The following is a 10264-nucleotide window of genomic DNA, read 5'->3' on the forward strand; positions in this document are numbered from 1 at the left end:
ATTTGCCAGCAGACAGACAAGAGGTGCAGAGAAAAATTATAGCACTACAGACTTAGAGGCACTTGCAGTGATTTTTGCATTACAAAAGTTTCGAGATTTGGTATATGGTTACGAAATCCACTTATTCACCGACCATAAACCACTGGTGGGTATGTTTAAAGAAAAACTCCTTTCTGGGAGGAGAGCAAGATGGAAATGTACAGTTGAAAACTACAGTGTACAAATACATTATATACAAGGTAAAATGAATATAGTAGCTGACGCATTATCTAGGAACCCGAACACAATTCAGGTCGCGGCGTTAGATCTCAAAGGAAATATCCCAAACCACGAGGATATCGCAAAGGCACAAAGACTTGACCCAGTATGGTCAAAAGTAATATACAAGTTAGAAAGTGGAGATGACATACAATTACCCAAACTGCATGTCCCACTTGAACAATTCACAATGGTCAATAATACATTATACAAAATTAACTCTAAACAACCAAAACGCCAAAGAAATACTAACCAGTTGGTAGTACCTAATGACATGATACCCCAAGTATTACGAATGATACACGACAGCCCACATGCAGGACACCCTGGAAAGGATAAGACATTCAACCAAGCCCAGCTATTATATTACTGGCCTTCATTACGAAGAGATATAAACAATCATATAGACAGATGCGAATCATGTGCGAAACACAAAGGATACCCAATCACACCTGCACCGATGGGTAATTACCCAGTACCACATCAACCATGGGACGTTGTCGCTGTTGATTTACTCAAGATGCCATTATCATACAATAATAACCTATACTTATTCGTAGCAACGGATCATTTTTCCCGTTATGTCATTTTAGCTCCAATTAAAGATAAGACAGCAGAGACAGTAGCAAAGGCAATAACAGATAATGTAATATGTCGCTTTACTACCCCAAAGGTATTAATAAGTGATAATGGAGGAGAATTTAATTCTGAGATCTTACAAGAAATATGTAAACAATACAACATTAAAAAGGTTAACGTTTTGGCCTATCACCCAGCATCGAATGGGTTGGTAGAGAGACAAAATAAAAGGTATTAGATGTGCTACGACACATTCTCAGTGAAAATTATGCAAGCTGGGATGATTGGATTCCCAGAGTAGAGGCCTCCATTAATGGGTCTATAAATAAATCCATTGGTGACACACCACATTTCATTATATATGGCACAGATAAAAAATTACCATATGAGCTCCTAGAAGGTGACAGCATGCCTATATACAATTACGATGATTACTCTAAACTCCGTTTACGTGAATTCCAGGACATTCACAAAAGAGTGCAAAAACAATTAACGATGTCCAAGGAAGAAATGACGGAGGCATTTAACAAGAAGGCAAAAGATTCACCTATCAGCTTAGGAGACATTGTTTACGGAGTCATTCATACGAGAGACAATAAATTATCCCCTAAATTTGAGGGCCCATACAGAGTAATTAACATAAAGGCAAACAAAGTTTTAATCAAGTCACTTTCAAGTGGCGAGGAAAAACAAGTTCATATTGACCATTTAAAACGAGTTTCAAGGGAATTATCACATAATTATTCAGCCTCGGATACAACCGAACAGGTGAACGTACCTCAAGAAACCAAGCAAGAACACAACAATGATTACAAAAAGAAATTAAGGTCATATACCGAACAATCGAACATAGGTGCAACTATTCCAATGAAATCTACAGTACATCATTTACGAGAATTAAATATCGATTTAAACTCCTTCTATAAATGAAATAACAGCCAACCGTAACGCACATCATCACTATCATCAACCACAGCTTTATAGGAAATTAATAGATTTTTTTTTTTCGGTAGGTTACGATGAAGGGACTTATGCTATGGATTCTCCTATACATAGTAAGAGTATATGCGCACCTAGACCCCAAGCATATAGTACGACAAGGATGCCTCATAGCTCCAACGGCCACGACTACAATCGTCAAGGACGTCATGAGTACTGAAATAAGTCTAGATTACTTGTATGACTTACCTACTTATATAGAAAGACTTGCGACGCCGATGCGAACTCTGGACTTCAAGATAGGGAATTATGTTTCACAATCACATATCACCAAGGAAGTGGATGAAATGGTGAAGTTAGCGAAATGGAAACTAGAACAGGCGAAGTCAACTATGCTCGTCATGATCCAAGATCTCCCATCTTATGGAACAGAGGTGCTGAGCGACAGGAACAACATCACACGTACTCGCCAAAAGCGCGGTTTGTTCGATCTGGGCGGCGCAATTCTTGGGAACATCTTTGGATTGGCTACAGAGGATGACCTTAAAGAAATAAACAAAAAATTTAATAAGATAGCTCAGGTACTAACATACCAAGATAAATTCATCACAGGACAGAACTCGGCAATGAAAACAATTGTGAAAAATCTGAAACAAGCAGAAAACGTAGCTCTCGAGAGTATAGATAAAATAAATGACTTGGAGGGTAACGTTACCCTTTTCCAGCACTTCTCCATCATCACAGAACATATTGACACGATTCTACTACAATTAGAGAACACTAGAGATCATTTCAGGGCACTTATGCAAGGAATTTCGAATGCTGGTGATGGCAAGATCACAAATGACTTACTCCCAGTTCATGAGCTACGTCAGATAGTTAGTCAAGGCATACATAAACATAAATTGAAGCCATTGTTCCGCAGTAGGGAATTTATGCAATATTACCCGTACTTGGAAGCAACACTAACACCAACATCAGTGATAGTTCATGTACCATTCATCACGGAAGACCTGTTCACAGTATACCAAATACACCCCTTCCCCTATAGAAACAACAACACTTTAGTCATCATCAACATCAACACAGACACCGAACTCATCATGGTCTCCAAGAGACGAGACACTGTCACTTTCGCAAGTGAGTCAACGATTGAGCGAAAGTGCCGCACATCCTTACATGCTGTTCATCTTTGTCCTGCGTACATTTTCACGTTTCAGCCTACTGATACGGTCCCTTGTGAAATGGCTATCATCAGCAATAACAATATTCATCATCATTGCAACTTCACTTTTGCTCCAGATAAACTTGTACACCATCAACGCATTGGACACTCGCAGTTTTTTATTTCCCTCATAACACATCAGTTTACATAGTCTGTCCAGATATACCACCATCTCATACATCAGCCTCAGGATTATACATAGCACCAGACTACTGTGCGGTATTTACACCATCCATGTCTACTTTTTCCACCATCAATCACTACGCCATTATCAACCATACACACAAACATTTCCACCCACTGCCTGATATGAACTTAAACATGAGCACAAGTATTAAGCTGACTTCACCTAAGTTTGAAACTATGCAGCTAATCAATGAAACAATGAAGCCCTGGGAAGATTTGAGTTTGAGTATGTTCAACCCATATTATGTGTATAGCCAAGCACCTTCTGTCTTTATAATTATCTGCATTGTAGTTGCAGTATTGCTGTTGGCCATGCACAGAAAGCATGCAAGAATTGTTAATTTGGAGTCATTGTTTAGTGGGGGGAGAGTTAACATCACAGTTAACCACCCTGAATGAAGTGTATATATTTTGTATATAGTATTAATTATATATAAAATAATAATAATAATAATAATAATAATAATAACACAAAGAAGAATGACCCATATATGACAAACCAGTACCATTATCTTTGAATGAAATATTAATAACTCTTACAATAATCTTAATTTTAAACTATTTTTATTCTTGCATGTATGCATTTCACTATAATAACCCAAGTACATATTGTATTACAGTTAAATAATTCACTTTAATGCATTTATTCCAATATGTATTCAACTTATTTAAAATGTAATATTACTGAATAATCACTATTTACTATGAATAATATATGTATACAATATTCATACAATTATGTTACTTTACAATATTATGTATTTCACTTAATTAGCTTATAAGTTCATTATAATGTATATGTAGTATGTATTAATATATTATAACTATTAAATGTCGATGGTACGCCATTTTCGCGCGGCCGAGCAAATATAGGACTACATAATAGATAGATAGATAAATAGATAGATAGAGAGACAGATAGAAGCAGGAAGTCAAATGATGAGAAGGTGTTGTGTCTGCGAGAAGCGAGCAGCGCTAAACATGCTTACACGGAGGAAAGCTGACGACAGCGGCCAGTAAGGAGATGATGCAGTTAGCTGTCAGCAGTCCTCTCGTGAGAAAGGTCTGGTTGCCATGAGGAACATACGTGACGCATCCTTACTACACCAGATTTTAGGAAAGAGAGTTTAGAAGGAGACAAGCGACCCTAGAGAGAGGTCGAGACGGAGATTAGCCTTAGAACAGAAAGAGAGAGAGATAGCGAGACAGGGAGGTAGCTACCCGGGAATTATACTCTTATACCTGTTTAATATTTCCAAGACAAATAAAAATAGTCCCATACTATTCTTTACTTCTCCCGTCACTACATGACATCTGGTGGGGAAACTACTACAAGATATAAAAGCCGCTCGACCACAAGTCTAAAATATACTTCTCTACAAGTAACTACAAAGTCTTTACGACAGGAGTTCAAGATATATCTAGCCTACAAGGATAAACTATATCGACCCTATATGACTCTGATCTTTGACCGCATGACCTAGCTAACCTAATCATTTCATCATGTAATCATACTTCATCACTGACAGAATTTTGGTCGAAATCCGTCAATGGATTCAGGAGATATTGGTCCCAGGTGAGTGTCATAGATGCACCCACGGACTCTAGGTGGGCCAGAACAATCACTTAATAACCCCTCCACTATAGGTGAGCAGAGACATGGTAATAATTTTATTACACTTATGTTCCCTCCGCCCACCTATGATGGAGGGAGCATTAAGGGATTGGTCTCTCCATCCATGTGTGCGTGGGTGCGTTGTTCCGCACATCTGTAACACTCTTGTGGGAGCAATATCTCCTGAATTCATTGGCGGATTTCTGCCATATTTTGCCAGTGATGCAGTTGAAGGAGATGAACTGATTAGGTCAGCTAAATCAAGCAGTCAAAGGTCAGGGTCATATGGAGTCTACTTAGTTTATCTTTGTGGGTGCGGTATCTTCTGAACTCCCAGGATGAATTTCAACCAGACTTTGTCAGTGATAGAGAATGAAGGGACAGTGAAATGATTAGGTCAGCAAGGTCAAGGGGTCAAATGTCAAGCTCATATGCAGGGGACTTAGTTTATCTTTGGTCTCATTTCAACCCAAATTGAACCCTGTCATGGGGGTTGTATGGCGGGTCCGTGGTCAAGGCTTGCCAAAGGCATGCCGAGCTTCACTTTGCATCAAGAGCTCAGGGCCTGTATTCTCTGTGTTTAATTATTATTAAGAGCAACACTATGCGTCGATAGCTCAGGGCCCGTTTTCTCGGTGTCTGATTATTCTTATAACTACCCACATCCCTGTGGGAAATGTTGTTTTTGTTAATATTGCTTTTATAACTTACCACATCCCTGTGGTATGTTTTCTTGTTTTTGTCAGTGTTATTAAAACATTCCACATCCCTGTGGGAAGTGTACTTGTTAGTGTAAAATTTATTATTAAGTCATCCAAAGTCCCTGTAGGAAGTTTTCACTTGTTTGTCATTATTATTATTATTATTATTATTATTATTATTGTTATTATTATTATTATTATTATTGTTGTTGTTGTTGTTGTGACAATTATAATTAAATATTTTTAACTGCGATTTATCAAAGGCTATTTAGCCTGGAGCCTTCAAGTGTGGTCCCCTTAGTCGGACAGCCGACTCCGTTCCTTCTATACCCCTGCACAACAGTTGACTCTATACAGGGGTTTTATCCGCCCCTGTGTGGAGTACAACTCTCGTGTGTGGGGAGGCTCCCCACATACAGCTCTTCTCAACAGGGTGGAGTCAAAGGCTTTTCGTCTCATTAGCTCTCCTCCTCTTACTGACTCCCTTCAACCTCTGTCTCTTCGCCGCACTGTTGTATCTTTGTCTCTTTTCTATCGCTACTTCAGTGGTCACTGCTCCTCTGAACTGTCTGCATGCATTCCTCCACCTCTACGACGGGCGCGTAGCACCCGTCTAGGAGCAAACTCTCATCCCTTTTCTGTCCAACTCTCTAATGCAAGAGTTAACCGTTACTCCCAGTCCTTCATTTATGCAACAGGTCAACTCTGGAACTGTCTCCATCTGTCTGTATTTCCTGCTTCCTATGATCTCCAGTCTTTCAAACGCAGTGTGTCCAGGCATCTAGAATGATCGGATCCTGAATTTGGCTCTCTCTTGTATTTTGTTTTTCTCTTGGAAGGAACAATAAAAGCGGGCCCACGGCATTTGGTTCCTTCTTCCTCGCATTAAAAAAAAAAATGGTTGCAATCTTTGAACCACACACATCCAGATACTCTCTGAAACACAGAAAAGGGATTCAACCACACTATCTCGAGAATCACTTAAGCTAGGAAGCTGAAATTTTACTATAATGATACTATAAGTGCAGAAATGATTGTGGTTCCAATCGATTGAATATTCTTATAGATCACCTGGGCAAAAAATTGAACTTTTCTGGATATTTTGAGTGTCACCTAACTGGCTGTGAAAGTTTAAAGCTACAGACACCGAACTTGGTGGACTTATGGACTGTGAGACCAAAGGCGACATGCACAAAGTTACTGACATTGACTTGGATTGGAGTAAAAAAAAAAAAAAAAAAAAAAAAAAATCCAGATATTCTGGATGCCAACTAATTTTCATTGAACGACTGAACCTAAAGCCACCAAACTCGGTGAACTCGGTGCACCTACAGACTGTGAAAACATTAGGCGACTTACCCAAGATCATTAACCTTGACCTAGCCTTTGGTAAAAAATTGGGACTTTTCCGGATAATCTTAACGTCAGTAAATCATCCATGAGGGATTAAAGCTAGAACCACCAATCTTGGTGGACTTATAGACAGTACTTACCAAAGGTAACATGCACGAGATCAGTGGCCTTGACCTGGCCGGGCAAAAAGTATTCCAGAGTATTCCAGGTGTCAAATAATTTTCCATGAAGGATTAAAGCTAGAGCCACCAAACATGTTGGAATTATAGACTGTGATTACCTATGGTGACACGCACACGACCAGTGACCTTGACCTCGCTTGTTGTAAAAAAATTGGGACTTCTCTGGGTATACTAGAAGTCACCAAAATGTCCATGAAAAATTAAACCTACAGCCACCAAACTTGGTTAACTTATAGACTGTGATGACCTTATGTGATATGCACAAGAGCAATGACCTTCTCGTCAGAGTCCCTTTATTCCCATACTTCCATTAAGCAATGTCTGTGCGAAGTTCTTTATCAAAATTGCCCTTTGACAATATAACGCAGATCGACTTAAAATTTCCCACATTCCTGTGGGAAGTTTTCTTGCCTTTTCAGAATAACAGTGATGATGATGATAGTAATAATAATAATAATAATAATAATAATAATAATGATAATAATAATAATAATAATAATAATAATAATAATAATAATTATTATTATTATTATTATTATAGGTCTAATGATAAGAATAAAAATAATAGTAAATAATAATAATAATAATAACAATAATAATAATAATAATAATAATAATTATTATTATTATTATTTATTATTATTATTATTATTATTATCATTGTTATTAGTATTAGTATTAGTATTAGTATCAGTATTAGCATTTCTATAATTATTAATATTTATTTTAAATGTGGTAGGTGGGGACGCTCACCATCCATTCACTCGATATAGTGCTGCTCTCGGGTGTCTGCCCTTTTCTCTCCTCCTTCCTTCTTTCCTGCCATCCTCTTCCATCTTTCTTTCCTTCATTCTTTCCTCGCCCTTCTATTTACGGATGACTTTACACTCAGGGCCGGATTTACCATTAGGCCAAGTAGTCCATTGGCCTAGGGTCCCCCGGTATCTGGGAGCCTACTGAAACTAATTTGTCGCGCAGTGTGCCAGCGTATAAACTTCTTTCAAGTGTACACCGAGTATTTCAATATATAATATATTCACAGCCATAAAGGCCCCTGAACAAAAAGAACAGGGCCCGGAGTATGGGGCCCCTGTATAAATTTGGTTTCCCACTGATGAGTTTGGCCTTGGGCCCACAAGTAGGTACATTTGGCCCTGTTTACACTCCCTCTTCTGTCTTTCTTTCCTTCATTCTTTCCTCTTCCTTCTGCCTTTGGGTGACACTACACTGAGTGAAACCCTAATGGTTTCATGTACACCAGGAAACCATTAATTATGCTGAGTGGTAACCATATAACCAAATTTTGGCACCTTGTGGTTTAGTGGGTAATTACAGCGCTCCAACTGGATTGAGCCGGTGAAGGGTCCAAGGGGTGGTCGAGGGTTATTGCTCACGTAATGCTACTCAGGGATGATTGAGGCTGGTAACTCTCATCCTAGGTGTCAGGACCAACTTGCCTAGCCCCGGGTTCCTGCGCTTCTCCTGGGGAAACGTAGGATTGAATGATGGATGGATGGATGGACTCGATTTAAAACTGTGATATTTCAAAGACTATTTTGCCTACCGCCTTCAAACTTCGTCAGATTATTCGGACAGCTGTCCACTTCTTTTGGCAGAATTTAGTGTCAATCCGTCAACCCAACCTCTGGAACACAGAAAAGTGAGTATGTTAGACTGTCTCAAGAACCATTCAAGCTACTCAGATTTCACTGCAATACAGCCTTAAGGCAGACTCAGTGTGAAAAGGAGTATGGTTCTAATTGGGTGATTAGTATGAGTTTACCTGGGGTATAAATCTGGGACTTTACTGATATTCTTTATGTCACCTAATTCTCCATGAAGGATTATGTTATTATTATTGTCTTTTAGCTCCAGTTGGCGCATATGAGTATTGTCACCTGACAAACACCAGAGGAGTCAGCTTAGCTGACAGATATCCAAGTAGTCAGAGTTTTTAAAATCTAGAATGAATATCCTTTTGTTTCCTATTGGTACAGTCTTGAACAAAGCAAGCAAAAGAAGAGAGGACATGTTAAACGAACTTTTCCCCCACTGTACACCTAAGAATTTTATTTAGGCTAACACCTGACGATTTTGTTTAGTTGGAAGAATTACTGGCAGTCCATGGTTTACCGGAGATAAGTGCAACTGATTCGTGTCATTGGTCGACTAAAGTTTCTGTTGATGTGAACCTGATGGAATACAAGCTGAATATGCCATTCTTCTGTAGTCCACCATCCTCCTGCGGAGTCGCATAACTATAATTTTGCCACTGCATGAAGGCATCCCACCTTACCACCAAACGAAATGGAAAAACATATTATGTGACACATGGAATGGAATGCAAGATCATTATCATACATAAATAAACATTAATGGAGAATGGGAGAAAAAATATTCATGCTATGCATGACAAATTTAACCCACTGTATCCCGTCAACGTAGATACATGTTGCAACATTTTGTCGCTGTGACTCCCGATGATGTGCTTTCACGTTTCGCAATTGCGAGGTCCATCATTGCACATTTTTCAAGTTTCGCTGGTGATTTTTGGTAGGCATGTGTGGGAGACCTTCCTTTAACCGCCGCCAGGTGGCGACACTGCCAGGACCTGCATTACCCCCTCCCCCCCGCACGCCATTTTCTCGGGAACTCACCTGTTAGCAGTGACCTGGCCAGCAAAGATATGTCTTGCTACAGTCTCTCCGACGACGAAATTCAAGCCGAAAGTGATTCCCGATGTGGAGGACAAATATTACGTGTCGTTAGAGGAAGAAACGTGCAGAAGTGATGAGGAGGTAACGTCACCAAGGAAGGTGCAGTATGTTGATGTTTTTGGTGAGTGGAACAACGCTTATATCGCCTATATTATTGTGTGAAAACCAATATACTTTTGGACTACATATAAATTCGTACCAAATAAATAAATATTTACCTAGTCTGAGTGGTTTGGAATAGTTACCCCTCCCATAGAAAATGTCTTCTCCGGAGTGCGGCGCCAGAGAATATGGTACCAGGTGAGGGGAGGGTCACCTGTACAGGGCATTTAGAATCTCAGGTAGGAGCTTTCTCTCTGAATTTTTGATGTTTCTCATAAAAAGCGGAGGTTTTAGCCAAAAAATATAAAAAATAAAAAATCTGCCAGGGTTGGGGTGGTCGTTGGTGAAAACTCTGCCGGGATGAGGTGGGTCAAAAGAAAAAAAAAAACACACAGAAAGTAAAGCAA

This window comes from Coenobita brevimanus, chromosome 5 (genome assembly GCF_032717465.1).
Source record: "Coenobita brevimanus isolate Jiangsu-jjx chromosome 5, ASM3271746v2, whole genome shotgun sequence".
NCBI lineage: Eukaryota > Metazoa > Arthropoda > Malacostraca > Decapoda > Coenobitidae > Coenobita > Coenobita brevimanus.